The sequence below is a fragment of the Narcine bancroftii genome, chromosome 5 (assembly GCF_036971445.1).
Source record: "Narcine bancroftii isolate sNarBan1 chromosome 5, sNarBan1.hap1, whole genome shotgun sequence".
Classification (NCBI taxonomy): domain Eukaryota; kingdom Metazoa; phylum Chordata; class Chondrichthyes; order Torpediniformes; family Narcinidae; genus Narcine; species Narcine bancroftii.
Genome location: NC_091473.1, coordinates 105,871,657 through 105,890,683, shown reverse-complemented (window position 1 = coordinate 105,890,683; position 19,027 = coordinate 105,871,657). Strand labels below are relative to the sequence as shown.

General features: G+C 40.8%; 2 long non-coding RNA genes across 12 annotated transcripts in view; one reads left to right on the top strand and one right to left on the bottom strand.

Moving 5' to 3' along the window:
- Nucleotides 1-19,027, top strand: part of LOC138763816 (uncharacterized) — a 99,778-nt gene that overhangs the window by 28,680 nt on the left and 52,071 nt on the right. For 7 of the 10 annotated variants that reach the window (XR_011357837.1, XR_011357842.1, XR_011357838.1 and 4 more), the window contains one exon: nucleotides 8,010-8,144. The exons of 1 other annotated variant lie outside the window; for it this stretch is intronic. This is a non-coding gene — a long non-coding RNA (uncharacterized lncRNA). Of the gene's footprint in view, nucleotides 1-8,009; nucleotides 8,145-10,208; nucleotides 10,283-13,824; nucleotides 13,912-19,027 lie in introns of those variants that run through there. 2 more of the 10 variants (XR_011357839.1, XR_011357843.1) reach the window with 2 other exon arrangements.
- Nucleotides 246-19,027, bottom strand: part of LOC138763817 (uncharacterized) — a 42,382-nt gene continuing 23,600 nt past the window's right edge. Inside the window, exon 5 of one of the 2 annotated variants that reach the window (XR_011357846.1) lies at nucleotides 246-331. This is a non-coding gene — a long non-coding RNA (uncharacterized lncRNA). Of the gene's footprint in view, nucleotides 332-6,497; nucleotides 6,982-19,027 lie in introns of those variants that run through there. The other variant, XR_011357845.1, reaches the window with a different exon arrangement.

The window sequence follows — 19,027 nt, the reverse complement described above, 5'->3', positions numbered from 1 at the left end:
TAATAAATTTAAATAAGAACAAAAGTTATTGTTGAGGTAAAAAATATCTTGGAATTAGTGGAATTTATTACTCTTGTGTCAATTTCACATCTGTTCACAGTTCACCCACCCATTCAAGCTGAAGGGCTGCTTTTCACTCCACTTAATGGATTATTTTGTCAGCTCCAGAATGAAGTGCAGTAGCATAAGGTTGAAGCTTGTTGAAAATAATTTCTTTATCTTGGCTTTGATTTGGAGTCTGTGTAGGGACATTGTGTCACAGGCCTGGGACCTTCTCTGTCTCTGATTCTTGTACCATTCACTCAGTATTCACCATTTGAAGGATCCCTGACTTAGGCAAACACACATGAAAAGATTCCTTTTTTTTTAATCTTCACAGCTTCATACAGAATATTATTCCTTAAATTATTTGCTGTAATTCAGTAAATAGCTGGTTCATACAACAATTTAGGTTCCTGGCTGTGCTAATGAAACAGAAAATTGGGATTTAGATTTGTTTATATGGGTAATGCTTAATTTGAATTTTGTGCTATTTTACACAAATTGATTAACCTGTTTTCTCTGGGGTAATAAAAAGTTAAGAATTAAACAGGAGGCAATTTAAATGCAAGCAAATTTTTATATTCTATCAAAAACAATTATTAACGATCATCAAAGACAATGAGAACGTTTTGATCCTATGAATATCGATGTGAGAGGATGTTGCAATTAGGGTGGTCATTCCAAAGGAGAACATGGTCATAGGTCATCACTAAAAAAAAATATATATATATATTCACACACACACACACACACACACACACACACACACACACACACACACACACACACACACACACACACACACACACACACACACATTACCATATGTTACATAGGGATATGTATATGTAATATGGTAGCCTATGACCATGTCCTTCTTTGGAATGGCCACCCTAGTTGCAATGAAGATACTTAGACACTGCAACAAGGTACAAATAGGTTAAATGAGTGGGTGAAAGCTTTCCAAAAGGAAAATATGAAGTCATGCACTTTAGTGGGAGGAATCAAATGACAGACCATTATGCAGAGATTGCAAAAGAATGGATTGAATTTGAATTCAAGATGTGGCGCAATCAATGACCACTTGCAGACACGAAGCAAGTAGTCAAAGAGGCTTGGTTGATCAAAAGAACCAGAAAGTTGCTGGCTCACATCTAAGGCAGGTATGAGGGTGGAGACTAGAGTTCTCAGCCTTTAGTAGGAGATCTTATGGGGAGGAGCTACAGGTACAGAAGGCGGGCCAGCCTTTCCAGCCCAGTGAGGACATGCCTGGACATGCCCTCAGGACCATGTTCCACCATATTCACCCCTCCTTTTTTGAATGAAGTCTAGAGGAGTGATGCAAGGCAATGACCATTGACATGGGTCTTGCAGTCCATGCAGTTCAAAGGTTCAGCTGCTCTGGAAGTCTTATTTGGCACTGCGATCTTTGAAGTACTGTTGGCTCTATCATTGGTTCCAGCGGAACAGTGGCTTGTTCGCTTGGCTGGGTGTTTGAGGGCTGAACAGTGTTTGTGTCTACTGGGTCTGTTGGGGGTGGGACATTTGTTTGTAACAGTGGTGGGTGGGAAAACTTGGGGGGCTGTGTTGGAGGTGGGATCACTATTTTGCCTGTCAGGATGATCCCTGGGGCCAACTGATTGCTGCCCGAGAGTATTAGGTGCACATCCCATGCCAGGGCATAGCTACAGAACTACCAGCTTGTGCCAGGTCCCGGATGGACACGGTATCATTCTGCCCATCTAGGTACCTTACCAGCACATACTGGGGGTTCACATGCAGGAGGTGCACTTCCTCGACCAGTGGGTCTGCCTTGTGTGTTCTAACATGCCTCCAGAGGAGCACCAGCCCCAGGGACATCAGCCAGATCAGCAGCGTGGTTCCCGATGCCGACCTCCTAGGGAAGGAGAACTATCTTTCATGTGGCGTTGTGTTAGTTGCCATGCAAAGAAGGGACCTGGTGGCATGCAGTGCTTCTAGAAGGACCTCTTGCCACTAGGATATGGGCATCCCTTTAGACTTGAGGTTCAAAAGGACTGCCTTCCAGCTTGTACCATTCTCCCTCTCCACCTGCCCATTCCCGTGGGGGTTGTAGCTAATGGTTCTGCTCGTAGCTATGCCCTTGGAAAGGAAGTATTGCCGCAACTCCTCACTCATGAAGGCGGATCCCTGGTTGCTATGAACATAACTGGAATATCTGAATAAGAATACTTTCTAGAGTGCTTTAATGACCGTGGGTGTGGTCATATCAGGGCAGGGAATTGTGAATGGGAAACGTGAGTACTTGTCCACGATGCTCAGGAAGTAGATGTTTCGATTCATGGATGGGAGGACCCCTTGAAGTCCATGCTAAGATGTTCGAAGGGGCGAGTGGTCTTGATGAGTTGGGCTCTCTCTTGTCTGTAAAAATGATGCTTGCTTTCTGCACAGTCCGAGCAATTGCGAGGCCTCCACTGAGTAGGGGAGATTACTGGCCCTCACAAAATGGTGAGCCTTAACATATTGCTACATGTTGAATACCTCAACAATAACCTTTGATTTTTTTTGGGGGAGATGTGACCTGTACAGTAAGGATGGGTTACACTTAAATCCCGGGGGACCAGAATCCTGGCAGAGGTATTTGCTAGGGCTACTCAGGATCCTTTAAACTAGAATGGTTGGAGGGGAGGGAACAAAATAGTACAGAGCAGTAAGGAGAAGGTTAGAATGCAAACAAAGAAAGTTTGTAGTAAGTATTTGAATATGGATGGGCAGGTGATAGAGAAGGGAAATGCTCTGGAAGAAGATGAAGGGCAATTGGCAGGAAAAGTAAATAATGTTGTTATTAAAGATGAGGGAAAACAGGGATTAAAAATTGGGAAATCTCTGAAATTCATATATTTTAATGCCAGGAGTATTGTAAAAAAGGTGGATGAGCTGAAGGTATGGATTGATACTTGGAAGTATGATGTGGTAGCGATTAGTGAGACATGGTTGCAGGAGGGATGTGATTAGCAGCTGAATATCCCTGGGTTTCGTTGTTTTAGGTGTGATAGAGTCGGAGGGGCAAGAGGAGGTGGGGTTGCATTGCTTGTCAGGGAAAATATTACAGCGGTGCCTAGGAAGGATAGATTAGAGGGCACTTCCACGGAGGCTATTTGGGTGGAACTGAGGAGTAGGAAAGGAGAGGTTACACTTGTAGGGGTGTATTATAGACCACCCGGAGGGGACCGAGACCTAGAGGAGCAAATCTGTAGGGAGATAGTAGATATTTGTGATAAGCACAGGGTTGTAATTATGGGAGATTTTAATTTTCCACATATAGATTGGGAAACACATTCTGTGAAAGGACTGGATGGGTTAGAGTTTGTGAAATGTGTGCAAGATAGTTTTTTACAACAATATGTAGAGGTGCCAACCAGAGAAGGAGCAGTGTTAGATCTACTGTTGGCAAATGGGATGGGTCAAGTGACGGAGGTTAGTGTTGGCGAGCACTTCGGGTCCAGTGATCATAATGCCATCAGCTTCAATGTCATTATGGAAAGAGAGAAGTCAGGGCCAAGGGTTGAGGTTTTTGATTGGGGAAAAGCTAGATTTGAGGAGATGCGAAATGACTTGCAGGGTGTGCATTGGGACAATTTGTTTTATGGGCAGGATGTAGTAGAGAGATGGAAGTCTTTTAAAGATCAGATTTTGAGAGTGCAAAAGCTTTATGTTCCTGTTAGGTTAAAAGGAGGGGCAAAAGGTTTGAGAGAGCCGTGGTTTTTAAGGAATATTGGAAACTTGGTTCGAAGAAAAAGGGAGGCGTACATTAGATATAAGAAGCATGGAGTTAAGGAGATGTTTGAAAGATACATTGAATGTAAGAGGAATCTTAAGAGAGGAATTAGGAAAGCTAAAAGAAGGTACGAGGAAACTATGGCAAGCAGGGTGAAAATTAATCCAAAAGAGTTCTACAAATATGTTAATAGTAAGAGGAAAGCTAGAGACAAAATTGGTCCCTTAGAGAATCAGAGCGGAAAACTGTATGTGGAGCCTAGAGAAATGGGGGAGATATTGAACAGTTTCTTTTCTTCGGTATTCACTAAGGAGAAGGATATTGGGAGATGTGAGATAAAAAAAAAGCAAATTGGGTAAATATGGGGAATATAGAGATTACAAAAGATGTAGTTTTAGGGCTTTTGAAGAATATAAAGGTGGATAAGTCTCCGGGACCAGACGGGATCTTCCCCAGGACATTGAGAGAAGTGAAGGAGGAAATAGCAGAGGCTCTGGTGGTAATTTTCCAAATGTCATTAGATATGGGGATAGTGCCACAGGATTGGCGCATTGCGCATGTGGTTCCGTTATTTAAAAGGGGTTCAAGGAGGAAGCCTGGCAACTATTGGCCTGTAAGTTTAACGTCTGTGGTAGGTAAATTAATGGAGAAAATTCTTAGAGATAGTACTTATAAACATCTGGATAGACAGGGTCTGATCAGGAGCACTCAACATGGATTTGTGGGAGGAAGGTCATGTTTGACCAATCTGATTGAATTTTTTGAAGAGGTGACAAGGAATGTGGATGAGGGTAGTGCAGTGGATGTTGTCTATATGGACTTCAGTAAGGCCTTCGATAAGGTACCACATGGAAGGTTAGTTAGGAAGGTGCAGTCTTTAGGTATAAATTTTGAGATAGTCAAATGGATTGAACATTGGCTGAAAGGGAGAGGCCAGAGAGTGGTAGTGGATAATTGTCTGTCAGGTTGGAGGCCGGTGACCAGTGGTGTGCCTCAAGGATCTGTATTGGGCCCATTGTTGTTCGTTATATACATTAATGATCTAGATGATGGGGTGGTGAATTGGATTAGTAAATATGCAGACGATACTAAGATAGTTGGAATAGTGGATAATGAAGAAGGTTTTCAAGGATTGCAGAGGGATTTGGGCTGCTTAGAAAAGTGGGCTGAAAAATGGCAGATGGAATTTAATGCTGATAAGTGTGAGGTGCTTCATTTTGGTAAGAAGAATCAGAACAGGACATACGTGGTAAATGGGAGAGCATTGATGAATACAGAAGAGCAGAAAGATTTAGGAGTAATGGTACATCGTTCCCTGAAGGTAGAAACTCACGTGAATAGGGTGGTGAAGAAGGCTTTTAGTATGCTGGCCTTTATCAATCATTGCATGGAATATAGGAGTTGGGAGGTGATGTTGAGATTGTATAAGACGTTGGTGCGGCCTAATTTGGAGTTCTGTGTGCAGTTCTGGTCGCCTAATTATAGGAAGGATATAAACAGAGTGGAGAGAGTGCAGAGAAGGTTTACCAGAATGTTACCTGGGTTTAAGCATCTAGAGTATAGGGAGAGATTGGACAGATTAGGTCTTTATTCTTTGGAGCGTAGAAGGTTGAGAGGGGATTTGATAGAAGTATTTAAGATTATGAAAGGGATAGACAGAGTGGATGTGGATAGACTATTTCCGTTAAGAGGAGGAAAGATTAAAACAAGAGGACATGAATTAAGAATTAAAGGGCAGAGGTTTGGAGGTAACATGAGGGGGAACTTCTTTACTCAGAGAGTGGTAGCCGTGTGGAATGAGCTTCCGGGAGAAATAGTGGCGGCGGAGTCAATTGTATTATTTAAGAAAAGGTTGGACAGGTATATGGATGAGAAGAAGATGGAGGGTTATGGGCATTGTGCAGGGAGGTGGGACTAGAGAGGGGTGTTTGGTTCGGTGCAGACTAGAAGGGCCTAATGGCCTGTTTCTTTGCTGTAATCGTTATGTTATGTTATGGTTGTACCATGCTAACTGTGGTTCAGTTGAAGAACAACTGCCACAAGTAAAAGCTGTGTTTATTTGAAGCTTTATGTTTGTAAGTGGGTTACAGTGATGTTCTGCTCCAAAGATTATTTAAGAACCCACATTACACATTTATCAAACTCAACATTTAATCTTGCTTCCAATTTCCAACTTCTAAATTCCTCTGTCCATAATAGTCTATTCTACTCCATTCATTATAAAAATTAAATTGCAAATATTTCCATTTATTTAATTTATATTTAGTTTCTCACTATTTTAGCTCTCAAGTTGAGTTCTAAATGTTCAGCAGAACATGGATTTAGATGTCGATGTGTTAGAAAGAAAAAAAAACTCTTAGGCTTTAAGTCAGGATTTTATACCTTCAAGAATATTCTCTGCAGAGGTGCTTGGCTTTCATTTTGAGATTTGCTGCACATTGTATTTTCACTCACCTGATCCTCGCTGAAGGAAAACTCTTGAGTGAATATCAGGTTATCTGAATTCTCCAGCAGGAATCTTTGCATGCCTTTGTATTGTAGCTCATCAAGAAGAAAGGTAAGGATTGTTTTTGGCAAATCAAAGTTCAGATTTATTGCCAGAGTACATACAAGGCATTACGTACAACCCTGATATGCTTTGATTTCTTGAAAGATGTAATTCAGTCAAATTTTTAAGAGCTGATATCATCCCATTTTTTTTAATGGTAAAATCCACAGCAGATAAAAGGTTGTTTGATTTACAGTGCTGGTATTACCAGTTCATTAACTAGAGCAGTAGCTCTCTCCATATTCCATTGCATATTCCCCAACTTAATGTTGTTCTTCATTTAAAACATTCAAAGTGGTGTGATTTAAGCAGCATGAATAAAGATTATACCAAAACATTGCAAGAACATTAAAATATTTGATCAAAGATCAAAGGAATTATTGAAAATATTATGATTCAAGTTCATGTAAGCTGTTCGACACCAAGGGTATTAGGTTGCAAAATATTGAGTTAATTTTTCAAACTATGTTCAAGACTGACATTTTTGTTGACAGTGACGAAGGTTCCATTGATTATTTGGAATAAATGTCACTTAATTCATCTTTTTTTCCTCTCACTCCTATTTGTAGCAATAGTCTCACTCATGTCAAAAATTTCAATGTCAGTCTCCTGGGAGTAGATTCAAAACTCACAGCTGAAAGAGAAAACTCGGATGATCAGATACATTAACACTTTGTGTCAGATACAACAACTAACTCTGTTGGTGAATAATGAATTTAAGGACCTTGTTGAGAATCAACATTATTTTTTACAAATATTCTCAGTATCCTTATACATGAAATTTTTGCTATTTTAATATTTGTCCTTTCTTTTTTAAAGATTTATCTGCTTTCTCAAGTGAGTTAAGAATGCTGTCTTTTGTTGTCTCTTTGGATTCATTGTTACAAATTTCTTGGCTCTTCGCTGTTGACTGGTTCAGTATATCTAGTCACCACTGGTCAAAAGAAAATGGGCTCCAAAAATATGATGCATCTTTATCCATTTCAAATATTAGCCTGATCCACAGATCAAAACATTGAAGCTCATTCATATTGAAGGTTATGATTTTGCACATGAAATAGGTAATGATCAAGATGGGCCTTAAAATGTGGCTTTGCTATAACCCAGAAGATTATTAGGACATACAACACATGTTTCACATGATAAAAAAAAATGCAGGCTCACTCCAGCAAGGGTTAAGGACAAAGAGCTGTGAATATGAAATTAGATATGGGAGATTTTGAACTAAAGACAGGAAAAAAAGTAACACAGAGAGTTGCTGGGCTATGGAGTTTTCAGGGTTAGATTAAATAAGCAAATGAAGAAAAAGGGTTGAGGGGATAATTTAAAAAATAGGTAAAATGTGATTGAACTATTCATTGGCTTGAAGGTTAAATGATCTGATTGAGTTGAAATGGAATGTTTCCATGTTCTGACTTCACTGTACAAATCCTAGTCTGTTTTTATGGAAGATGTTTGAAAAGCACTCCTGTGAGACAAGGCTAATTGTAAATCAACATGTTTTTTGAGATCAAATGTATAAATAAACAGGATGCAGTTTTTGAATTAGATGCTCACTATTAAACCTCGTGCAAAATATGCAATTTTGGCACTTTATAAACAGAATTTAAAAACAAATGAACTTTTGTAGACTAGCTGACCCCAGATATTTTTCTCTTGCAGATCTTGTGAATTAGGACAGAGGCTGGAGTCGGTCTGTCTCTGACAGATTTGAGAGATTTCTCTGTGGCTCAGACAGCCTTCTCAGATAGAAAATGCTGTCATCTGAGTCCTCGCTCACGCCTGACTGCCAGCTCAGTAAGATATTTCCTGACGCATAAGCTATACCTTAAATGAATTGAACCATGTAATTATTGGCATGGAAGTTAGTCATTCAGCGCATTGAGCAGAGGAGTTTGTTCCAAACACAATGACAAATTATTTTTAAATTTGGAAGTTATTTTTCTCTGCAGCAATGCAGAGTTATAGATTGTAAAATATTACATGCTGCACTAAAGATTACACTCAGAAAAACAAAGCACAATGGTGATTAATTCAAAAAATTAGAGGGGCAAAAGGATTTCGGTAACTAGGCAAGTTATACTTATCCTGAAGAAGTTCTTTTCCTCTCTCCAAAGGGAGTTCTGTGGGAATCTTTCTCATTGCTCCCTATCTGTACCTTTTGTCTGCAAGCCTGTGCTCCTCCCCCCCCCCCCCCACCAGCATTTTATTCAGGTGCCTGCCTACATTTTACTCATACCTTCATGAAAGGCTCAAGTTTGAAATGTTGGTTATGTATCTTTATATAAAGTACGTTGTTTGACTTGTTGAGTTTCTCCAGCATTAAACTGTTACAAACAATGTTAAAGAAGTAAAAAAGCTGCTCTTTAATTTTAAGCAGGTTGGTATGAATAGGAGAGCAGATTATGTTTCAGTTATGCAGAGTTGTGCTTAAACAGCATCTGGGGTACCATATTCAATTTAGGATTCTGAAGTACAAAAGGGATATTTTGGTTTGTCAAGTTTAATCAAACTTGTACCAGGCCTTGAATTTAAAATCTGAAAAGACATTTCATAAACTTAATGGAACCATGGGAGAGAGGCAGTACAGAGGGCATTCATTCAATACCTTGCTGGCTCCATTAGGCTCATCCCCAATCTGTGATGTTAAATACTCAGAAATTCTGAAATAATTTAACTATATTCAAGGCCAAAATTTTCTGATATTAGAGGAATTGTTGAGACTAGGTGGGAAAGTAGAGTTGGGAATTAGATTGGTACAACCATGATCATACTAAATGATGGAGCAGAATCAAGGGATCAGGGGTTTTTGGTTAAGTTGACATAAAGAAACAATTAAATTTGGTAGGGAATAATGGAGCATATTACCCTCTTAATATTAGCATGAGGGTACCCTCAAATGAAATGTATTATCACTTTATACAAAAAGAGTTGTGAATACCTTGAATTCTCTGCCCCACATGAGAATTGATGATGGGGGTCTATTGAAATTGAAGTGAAATGAACAGATTTTATTTTGGTGAGGGTGTCCATGGGTAAATGAAAAAGGGTGAATGGAGTTGTGCAGATCAATTATAGGCTAATTTATTAGCACCGAAGATTCATGAGACTGAATTATTTTTTCCTGTTCCTCTGTTCCTGTATATTGTAATTTTTAGTGTTTTTATTTAATTGGAGTGTTGTGGTGTGATTAAGAGGTTATGAGACAAATTAGGGATACAGGTCAGTTCCTCATCAACTGATACTGAATACAATTGGAGATTTACTCAAATTAGTTGCCAATATTCTGGAACGTAGAAATGAAATGATGTTCCAGAACAATAGTATGGTAATTATAGAGGTTACATATAGAAGAGATTTAAAAAAATGATAAATATTTAGTGAAAATTGAATGAGATTTGTAATGTCACATACAGCTTTTCAGGCTTTCATGATAGTTTAACATTCTTTCTCATGATAGTTTAACATTCTGTCTCATGATAGTTTAACATTCTATCCAGTTTAAAAAGACATTTTACCATTTTTCTGACTATTAATATGGCAAAAAATCTTTCAAGTCAGTATATTATTAAAGATAAACAAAGTATGAATGTGGGTGCCTCAAGTGGTCTGGATGTTCCATGTGATGACTGTTACCAGCAGGATTTCGAAGAGCTCAGTACTTGATCCTTGGTGGTTGTGTTAAATGTGGGAGGCAAGATAAAAACATTTGTGTTTGATAGAATATGTTTCAAATTCATTGCAAACTACACCTGAGTGCAGTGAAATGGGGGTTATTTTGTGATTGGTCCAGCAACTCAATTGTCATATGCAAAGTAGAAGTGCAAGAGCACATGACACAAAAAAAAAACTGTTTGGCATTGGATTAACTTGCTGAATTGAATTGAAGATTAGTAACAGTGAACAGAGAGAAGGATTAAATGGGATATGTTCAGGTTGGAAGCTTGTGACTATACAAGGAGGAAGGAGCTGTATGTGGTGGGGGTAGGGGGATGCAGCAGGAGACTCCATTGAGCCTGGTGTTTGTTTGTTGTCTGTCTGCTGCTGGCTCCTCCATTCATTTCATCAAAGGGCAAATAAGAAACATAGAAAAATAGGTGCAGGAATAGGCCATTTGGCCCTTCAAGCTTACATTGCCATTTATGGCTGATCAGCACCCCATTCCTGACTTCTCCCCAAACCCCTTGATCCCCTTAGCCACAAGGGCCAAATTTAACTTACTGACAAGGAACCAGCCTCAACTACTTCCTGTGGCAAAGAATTCCATAGATCCACCACCCTTTGAGAGAAGAAATTTTTCCTCATCTCAGTCCTAAAAATCTTCCCCCTTATCCTTAAACTGTGACCCCTGGTTCTGGTTTTTCCCAGCATGGGAAACAACCTACCTGCACCTAATCAGTCTAAACCCTTAAGAATTTTATGTGCTTCTATAAGATCCCCCCTCAATCTTCTAAATTCCAGAGATTACAAGCCTAGTCTATCCAACCTTTCTTCATATGCAAGTCCTTCCATCCCTGGTATCAGTCTAGTGAATCTTCTCTGCAACCCCTCCATGGTGAGGATGTCCTTCCTCAGATAAGGAGACCAAAACTGCACGCAGTTCTTCAGATGTGGTCTCTGTACAGCTGTAGCAGTATCTCTGTACTCCTGTACTCAAATCCTCTTGCTCTGAATGCCAACATAGCATTCGCCTTCCTCACCTGCTACACCTGCATGCCCAGTTTCAATGCCTGATGCACAGCAACACCCAAGTCTCTTTGCATCTCCCCTTTTCCTAAACAGATACCATTTAGATAATAGTCCTCTTTCCTGTTCTTACCACCAAAGTGGATAACCTCACATTTATCCACATTATATTGTATCTGCCACGTCTTGGCCCACTCGCCTAACTTGTCCAAATCACTCTGCACCTTCCTAGCATCCTCAACACAGCCAACCCCTGCTACCCAACTTCATGTCGTCTGCAAATTTTGAGATATTGCTATCTATTCCCATGTCTAAGTTGTTGATCTATATTGTAAACAACAGTGGCCCCACCATGGAGCCCTGTGGTACCCCACTAGTCACTGGGTGCCATTCCAAAAATAACCCATTTATACCTACTCTTTGCTTCCTGTCCATCAACCAATTCTCTATCCACCTTAATAACATACCTCCTATACCATGCTTTTTAAGTTTATATGCTAGTCTTCTGTGCAGAACATTATCAAATGCACTGATTTCCCCCTATCCCCTCCACTGGTTACATCCTCAAAAACTCTATTAGATTCATCAGACATGATTTTCCCTTCATAAAACCATGCTGACTTCGTCCGATGATACCACTACTCTCCAAATATACTGCGATTGCATCTTTAATAACAGATTCTAGCACCTTCCCTATGACCGATGTCAGACTAACTGATTTATAGTTTCCCGGTTTCTCTTTCCTTCCCTTTTTAAAGAGTGGGGTTATGTTGGCCATCCTCCAATCCTCAGGAACTAATCCAGTATCTAAGGAGGTTTCCACTATTTCCTGGGCTACTTCCTTCAGCACTCTTGGGATGCAGACTATCCAATCCTGGGGACTTATCCACCTTTAATCCCTGCAATTTAACTAATAATATCTCTCGACTTACAATTATTTCCTTTATACCCTCCATCACATTAGGTCCCAATCCTCAACAATTTCCTGAAGATTAGTTATGTCCTCCTTGGTGAAGACAGAACTAAAGTAGTCATTCAGACAGCCGGCCATACCTTTGTTCCCCATGATTAACTCACCAATTTCTGTCCGCAACGGACCCACATTTGTCTTTACCAACCTCTTTCTCTTAATGTATCTATAAAAACTTTTAGTCATTTTTTTATGTTCCATGCCAGCTTCGTCTCATAATCTCTTTTACCTTTCCTAATTAATCCTTTTGTCCTCCTCTGCGGAACTCTGAATTTCTCCCAATCATCAGGAATTTTTTTTGGTTAACTTATATGCTGCTTCTTTGGATTTGATACTCTCTCTGATTTCCCTTGTAAGCCACGAATGCGCTACCCTCCTTGATTTATTCTTTTTACAAACTGGGATGTACACCTGTTGTACTTTCTCCAATCTATCCTTAAACGATTGACGTTGCATTTCTACCGTTAGTCCTCTAAGTACCATTTGCCAATCTATTTTATCAATTCAGATCTCATACCATCAAAGTTACCCCTCTTCAAGTTCAGAACCTTTGTATCTGAATCAACTCTGTCTCATTCCATTCTAATGAAGAATTCCACCATATTGTGGTCACTCTTGCCCAAGGGGTTCTTCACAACAAGATTGTTAATTAACTCTTCTCCATTACTCAGTACCCAGTCTAGAATGGCTTGTTCCTTCGTCAGTTCCTCGACATGCTTATTTAGAAAACATCCTGCATGCATTTTAAGAAATCCTCTTGCTCCTTACCCTTACCAATTTGGTTCACCCAATCTACATGTAGATCAAACTCACCCATTATAACTGTAGTCCCATTGTTGCACGCATTCGCAATTTCCTTCCTATTCCCATCCCTAACCTCACTGCTACACTTAGGTGGCCTGTACACAACACCCACTAGCGTCTTCTGCCACTTCGTGTTTTGCAGCTCTACCCACATCGATTCCACATCTTCCAAGCTTCCTTTCTATCATTCCTTTCTATCACCTTCACCTCTTCCCTAACCAAAATGCTACTCCACCTCCTTTTCAATTCCATCTATCCCTCCTGAATGTCAAGTAACCCTGAATATTGAGCTCCAGTCACGTTCCCCCTGAAGCCATGTCTCTGTGATCCCAACTATATCATAGTCATTAATAGCAATCTCCACATTCAGTTCATCTACTTTATTACGAATGCTTCTTGCATTGAGACACAAGGTCTTCAGACATACTTTAGCCACATTCAAGTCCTCAAAAGATATGTTGGAGTTGCCACTGAAAACAGAATCAAACAGCACAAAAATAGTCCCTGTTGCCCATCATGGTCTCACCATTGGATCAGGGATTCATTCATTCAAGCTCTAATAGGTGGCAAGTTTGGTATAGCAGTTAGTGCAACACTTTTACAGCACCAGCGATTGGGACGAGGGTTAGAATCCCACGCTGCCTGTAAGGAGTTTGTATGTTCTCCCTGTGTCTGTGTGGGTTTTCTCTGGGGGCTCTGGTTTCTTCCCACTGTTCAAAATGCACTGGGGTTGTAGGTTAATTGGTGTAAATTAGGTGTAAATTGGGTGGGACAGATGTGGGCTGAAATGGCCTGTTACTGTGCTGAATATCTAAATTTAAAACATTTATAATCAGTATAGGTCATCCTGCAAATGAGGGATTATTATGTATCATCTGTGTTTCCTCAGTGACTTCTATTGAACTACATTGGTTAAGAATTAGAGTTGGGAATGGTCACTTTAACTAGATTTGTTAGCTTCCATGTTGTTGCCAGTAGAGTCAATGCTTCCCCCTCTTCATTCTGCTTGGAAATAAGGCTGATTATATTTTTCTGGAACTTCATGGTGTTTACCTTGCTCGTCTTCCTGCTGCTTTCCTCCTGCTGTGCCACTCCAATGTAGAGGTAAGCAACAAATTTTGATTCATGACCTGGCATAGCCACTTGGAAAACTTCTATGCTGAAGAAGTTAAGAAACAAGATCCAATTTCCATGTGTACGCAGAATGTGCCTTTAAATGCACTTAAATCCAATAAAGCTGCTTGTTGCTCTAGGACTGTCAAGGGTTGAACACAAAAGCCCACATTTATGCCAGCAGGAGAAGACATGTCCACTGACTTCATTAGGTTGTCACTGACACTGTAGGAACTTTAGGCAGATTAAAGTGAATTATATATGCTGAAGTGCTAAGGCCAATTTCCCAATGGATGGACATGTTCCCAATAGAAATGATTGCCAGTGCACATGGACAAGAAGAATACCTATGTTAATTACTCTTTATTGACTACAGCTAGCTTTCTCAATTAGTAGGAAACAAACTAATTCCCAAGCTACATGACCTCTCTCTCAGCACCCCTCTCCACAATTGGATCCATTACTTTCTATCTCACAGGCCACAGCAATCAATGAGAACCTCCTCCATCATCATTATCATTACTGGGGCATCACTAGGCTGTGTACTCAGCCCTCTACTACATTCCATGTACATCCATAACTGTATGGCCAAACACAGCTCCAATTCCATTGATAAATTTGCAGATGATACCACCTTCATAGGCAGGGTCTCTAACAACAATGAAGCAGAGTACAGAAGAGAGAGAGAGAGGGGGGATGCAGTTTAGTGCCAGGACAACAACCTCTCCCTATATATCCGAAGACCAAAGAGCTGGTTATGAACTTCCGGAGGAAGGGCTGAGCTCACTCTCTTGGTCCCCATCAATGATGATGAGTTGGAGATAGCAGGCGACTTTAAGTTCCAAGGGGTAAAGAGGCATGGGAACATTACTGAACAAATAATTCGATTTATTTTTATCCTATTGATTGCAAAACCTTTCAGATTTTCAAAAGAAAGCTTACAGAGTTAAGAACTGCTGAGGCAAACAAAGTTATTGATCAACAGAGAGAGCTTTAGCAATGAAATGAATGTAGAAGTTAATTTTGGGGAAGAGGAAATGAATGAAAAGATCATACTGGCCCTACCATGGATACATGTAGCAACTGCTTGTTAACAACTTTGGTTCACAACGATATGTTTTCAATAAGCACAAAATGAACAGAATACACAGTATGGAAAATAAGTCAAAGGAATGTCTTGGAGTTCTTGATTTCCAGTTCTCCAATTAACATTGGAATATTATCCTTCCTTAACTTCTTGACTTTGCATTACTAATTAATAATTTTAAGTTTACTTATCATTTCATACCTGGTACAGTGAGAAAGGATCTTCTAAGAGCAGTCTAACATGCTAATATTAATTCTAACATTCATATAGCCATTGAAAGTAGAAGGGGAACAGCACATTTACAGAGTATAGAGTTGTAGTTGAAGTAAAGATTAATTAGTTCCGAGTTAAACAAGAAAATCTGCAGAGTTGTAGACCAATACACAAAGATGCTGGAGAAACTCAGCACATCACGCAGCATCTAAAGGAAATAATGTTTCAGGCCTGAGCCCTTCATCAAGGCATGAACAAAAAACAGACAGGACCTGAATAAAAAGGTGAGGGGAGGGGTGCAAAACACAAAAGTGCTGGAGAAACTCAGTAGGCCACGTAGCATCTGTAGGAAGTTCCAAGCAAGGGGAGCACTAGCACTGTTTTGGGGTTCATTCAGGAACTTGAAGACTCTGAAGAAACAGTCTTAAAGCCTGTTAGTGTGTGATTTCCCTTTCTTGACCCTTCTTCCTGATGGGAGGTGATGGGTCATTCAGTATTGATGGTGACTAGCATCACAGAGACAGAGTGCAAGTTAAAAGCTAGTTTTAATCAACTAATATGTACAGCTAGGTCTTGCCTCTGTGCAAGCCTAGGTCAGAATGGAGGAGCATAAGCTCCGATTAGCTTATATATTCAAGATCATCAGATGATGGCCCGTGGTGACCTAGTCTTCTTCTTCTTTGGCTTGGCTTCGCGGACGAAGATTTATGGAGGGGGTAAAAAGTCCACGTCAGCTGCAGGCTCGTTTGTGGCTGACAAGTCCGATGCGGGACAGGCAGACACGGTTGCAGCGGTTGCAGGGGAAAATTGGTTGGTTGGGGTTGGGTGTTGGGTTTTTCCTCCTTTGCCTTTTGTCAGTGAGGTGGGCTCTGCGGTCTTCTTCAAAGGAGGTTGCTGCCCGCCAAACTGTGAGGCGCCAAGATGCACGGTTTGAGGCGTTATCAGCCCACTGGCAGTGGTCAATGTGGCAGGCACCAAGAGATTTCTTTAGGCAGTCCTTGTACCTTTTCTTTGGTGCACCTCTGTCACGGTGGCCAGTGGAGAGCTCGCCATATAACACGATCTTGGGAAGGCGATGGTCCTCCATTCTGGAGACGTGACCCATCCAGCGCAGCTGGATCTTCAGCAGCGTGGACTCGATGCTGTCGACCTCTGCCATCTCGAGTACTTCGACGTTAGGGATGAAAGCGCTCCAATGGATGTTGAGGATGGAGCGGAGACAACGCTGGTGGAAGCGTTCTAGGAGCCATAGGTGGTGCCGGTAGAGGACCCATGATTCAGAGCCGAACAGGAGTGTGGGTATGACAACGGCTCTGTATACGCTTATCTTTGTGAGGTTTTTCAGTTGGTTGTTTTTCCAGACTCTTTTGTGTAGTCTTCCAAAGGCACTATTTGCCTTGGTGAGTCTGTTGTCTATCTCATTGTCAATCCTTGCATCTGATGAAATGGTGCAGCCGAGATAGGTAAACTGGTTGACCGTTTTGAGTTTTGTGTGCCCAATGGAGATGTTGGGGGGCTGGTAGTCATGGTGGGGAGCTGGCTGATGGAGGACCTCAGTTTTCTTCAGGCTGACTTCCAGGCCAAACATTTTGGCAGTTTCCGCAAAGCAGGACGTCAAGCGCTGAAGAGCTGGCTCTGAATGGGCAACTAAAGCGGCATCGTCTGCAAAGAGTAGCATATCACCACAAGTATGTTGGCTCCCTTTCCTAGGCAATAGAAGATATAGAGTCCAAGGAGGGGAGGGCAGTTTGTGTGTCTGATCTGAAAATACATTTCCTACTTTCTGCAGATTCTTCTGTAATTGAGCAGAGCAGCTCCTGTGCCACTGTATTCTTTCAGTGGTGTACCAGTAGAGGTTGTTGAGAGAATGAGGAACATTCTGAACTTGCTTAGTTTTCTAATAAAATAGAGGTATTGGTGTATTTTCTTGATTGTTGCATCAACGTGGTTGGTCCAAGTCAGCATATTGGAAATGTTTCCTCTAAAGAACTCTTTCTTTCTCTTTGGCTTGGCTTCACGGACAAAGATTTATGGAGGGGTAATGTCCACGTCAGCTGCAGGCTCATTTGTGGCTGACGAGTCCAATGCGGGACAGGCAGACACGGTTGCAACGGTTACAAGGGAAAATTGGTTGGTTGGGGTTAGGTGATGGGTTTTTCCTCCTTTGTCTTTTGTCAGTGAGGTGGGCTCTGCAGTCTTCTTCAAAGGAGGTTGCTGCCCACCGAACTTTGAGGCACCAAGATTAATGGTTTGAGGCGATATCAGCCCACTGGCGGTGGTCAATGTGGCAGGCACCAAGAGATTTCTTTAGGCAGTCCTTGTACCTCTTCTTTGGTGCACCTCTGTCTCGGTGGCCAGTGGAGAGCTCGCCATATAACACGATCTTTGGAAGGCGATGGTCCTCCATTCTGGAGACGTGACCTACCGAGCGCAGTTGGATCTTCAGCAGTGTGGATTCGATGCTGTCGGCCTCTGCCATCTTGAGTACCTAGATGTTGGTGATGAAGTCGCTCCAATGAATGTTGAGGATGGAGCGGAGACAACGCTGGTGGAAGCGTTCTAGGAGCCGTAGGTGATGCCGGTAGAGGACCCATGATTTGGAGCTGAACAGGAGTGTGGGTATGACAACGGCTCTGTATACGCTAATCTTTGTGAGGTTTTTCAGTTGGTTGTTTTCCCAGACTCTTTTGTGTAGTCTTCCAAAGGCGCTATTTCCCTTGGCGAGTCTGTTGTCTATCTCGTTGTCGATCCTTGCATCCGATGAAATGGTGCAACTACACCCTCTCCTAAAGTCAACAATGACCTTCTTTGTTATCTTGTTACCATGCTACTAGACTCAATTTCATTTCTGAGTTCTGTGTTTTATTATGTAAAGTTTTTTGTTGATTTGGTCTTGGATCATTTTTAGAACAGTGTAATTACACAAACAGCCTTGTTAGATTCAAAAGTATTTTCTGCTAATTCTTTTCAAGAAAAATTTATTGACAGTTTTAAAAAATATTTATACATAGTGTATGGGAGAAGCACCAGCACAGCCACATTTGTAGGTGAAACTAGGTGAAGATGGTGATAAAGCTCCATCTTGTCCCACTACAGCAGGGGTTCCCAACCTTTTTGTTCCTCTGTACCCCTTGGGCATTTTTATAGGTTCCCATATACCCCTAAAAATTAAGGATAAATAAAACATGACATTATGCAATCTGACTGCAGATTACAATACCATGTATTGTACAGTAGTGGTTATTCTCTCAGACCCAATGTACCCCCTGAAAAGTGCAAATGTACCACTGGGGGTACATGTACCTCAGATTGGAAACCCCTGCACTACAGTCTTTGCTGTGTGGAAATTCGCAAAATACAATGAGCTCAGGAGTTACAAGACTGATGTGAGCAAGTCAAACTTTCTCCAAGGCAAGCTATCCAACATTTTCAAATGGAGTCCAGTCAATTGCTTGACTGATCAAAAAAAGTTATCTAACACAATTAATTTCATTTACTTTCTATGTCACTTTGAAATGAATCATAATTTTATAAAAGTTATACTCAGCAACAGAAAGAGTATAATTGTTATAATTTTAACCCTACACTATTGCAATAAAGACTAAAAGATTGACTCAACTACAATATATTTAAAAACCAGTTTCACTTACAGATGTTTTTTTTTCCTTTCTTTCCAGCAATTGCTCCTTCTCAATAACACTTTTATTTTAATAATTCTCCTATTGTATTTTTCAACCATCCAATTGTACCAAATCTTTGACTCTGCCAAATGGAGACATGAGCACAGATCTGTTTGTCATGGTATGG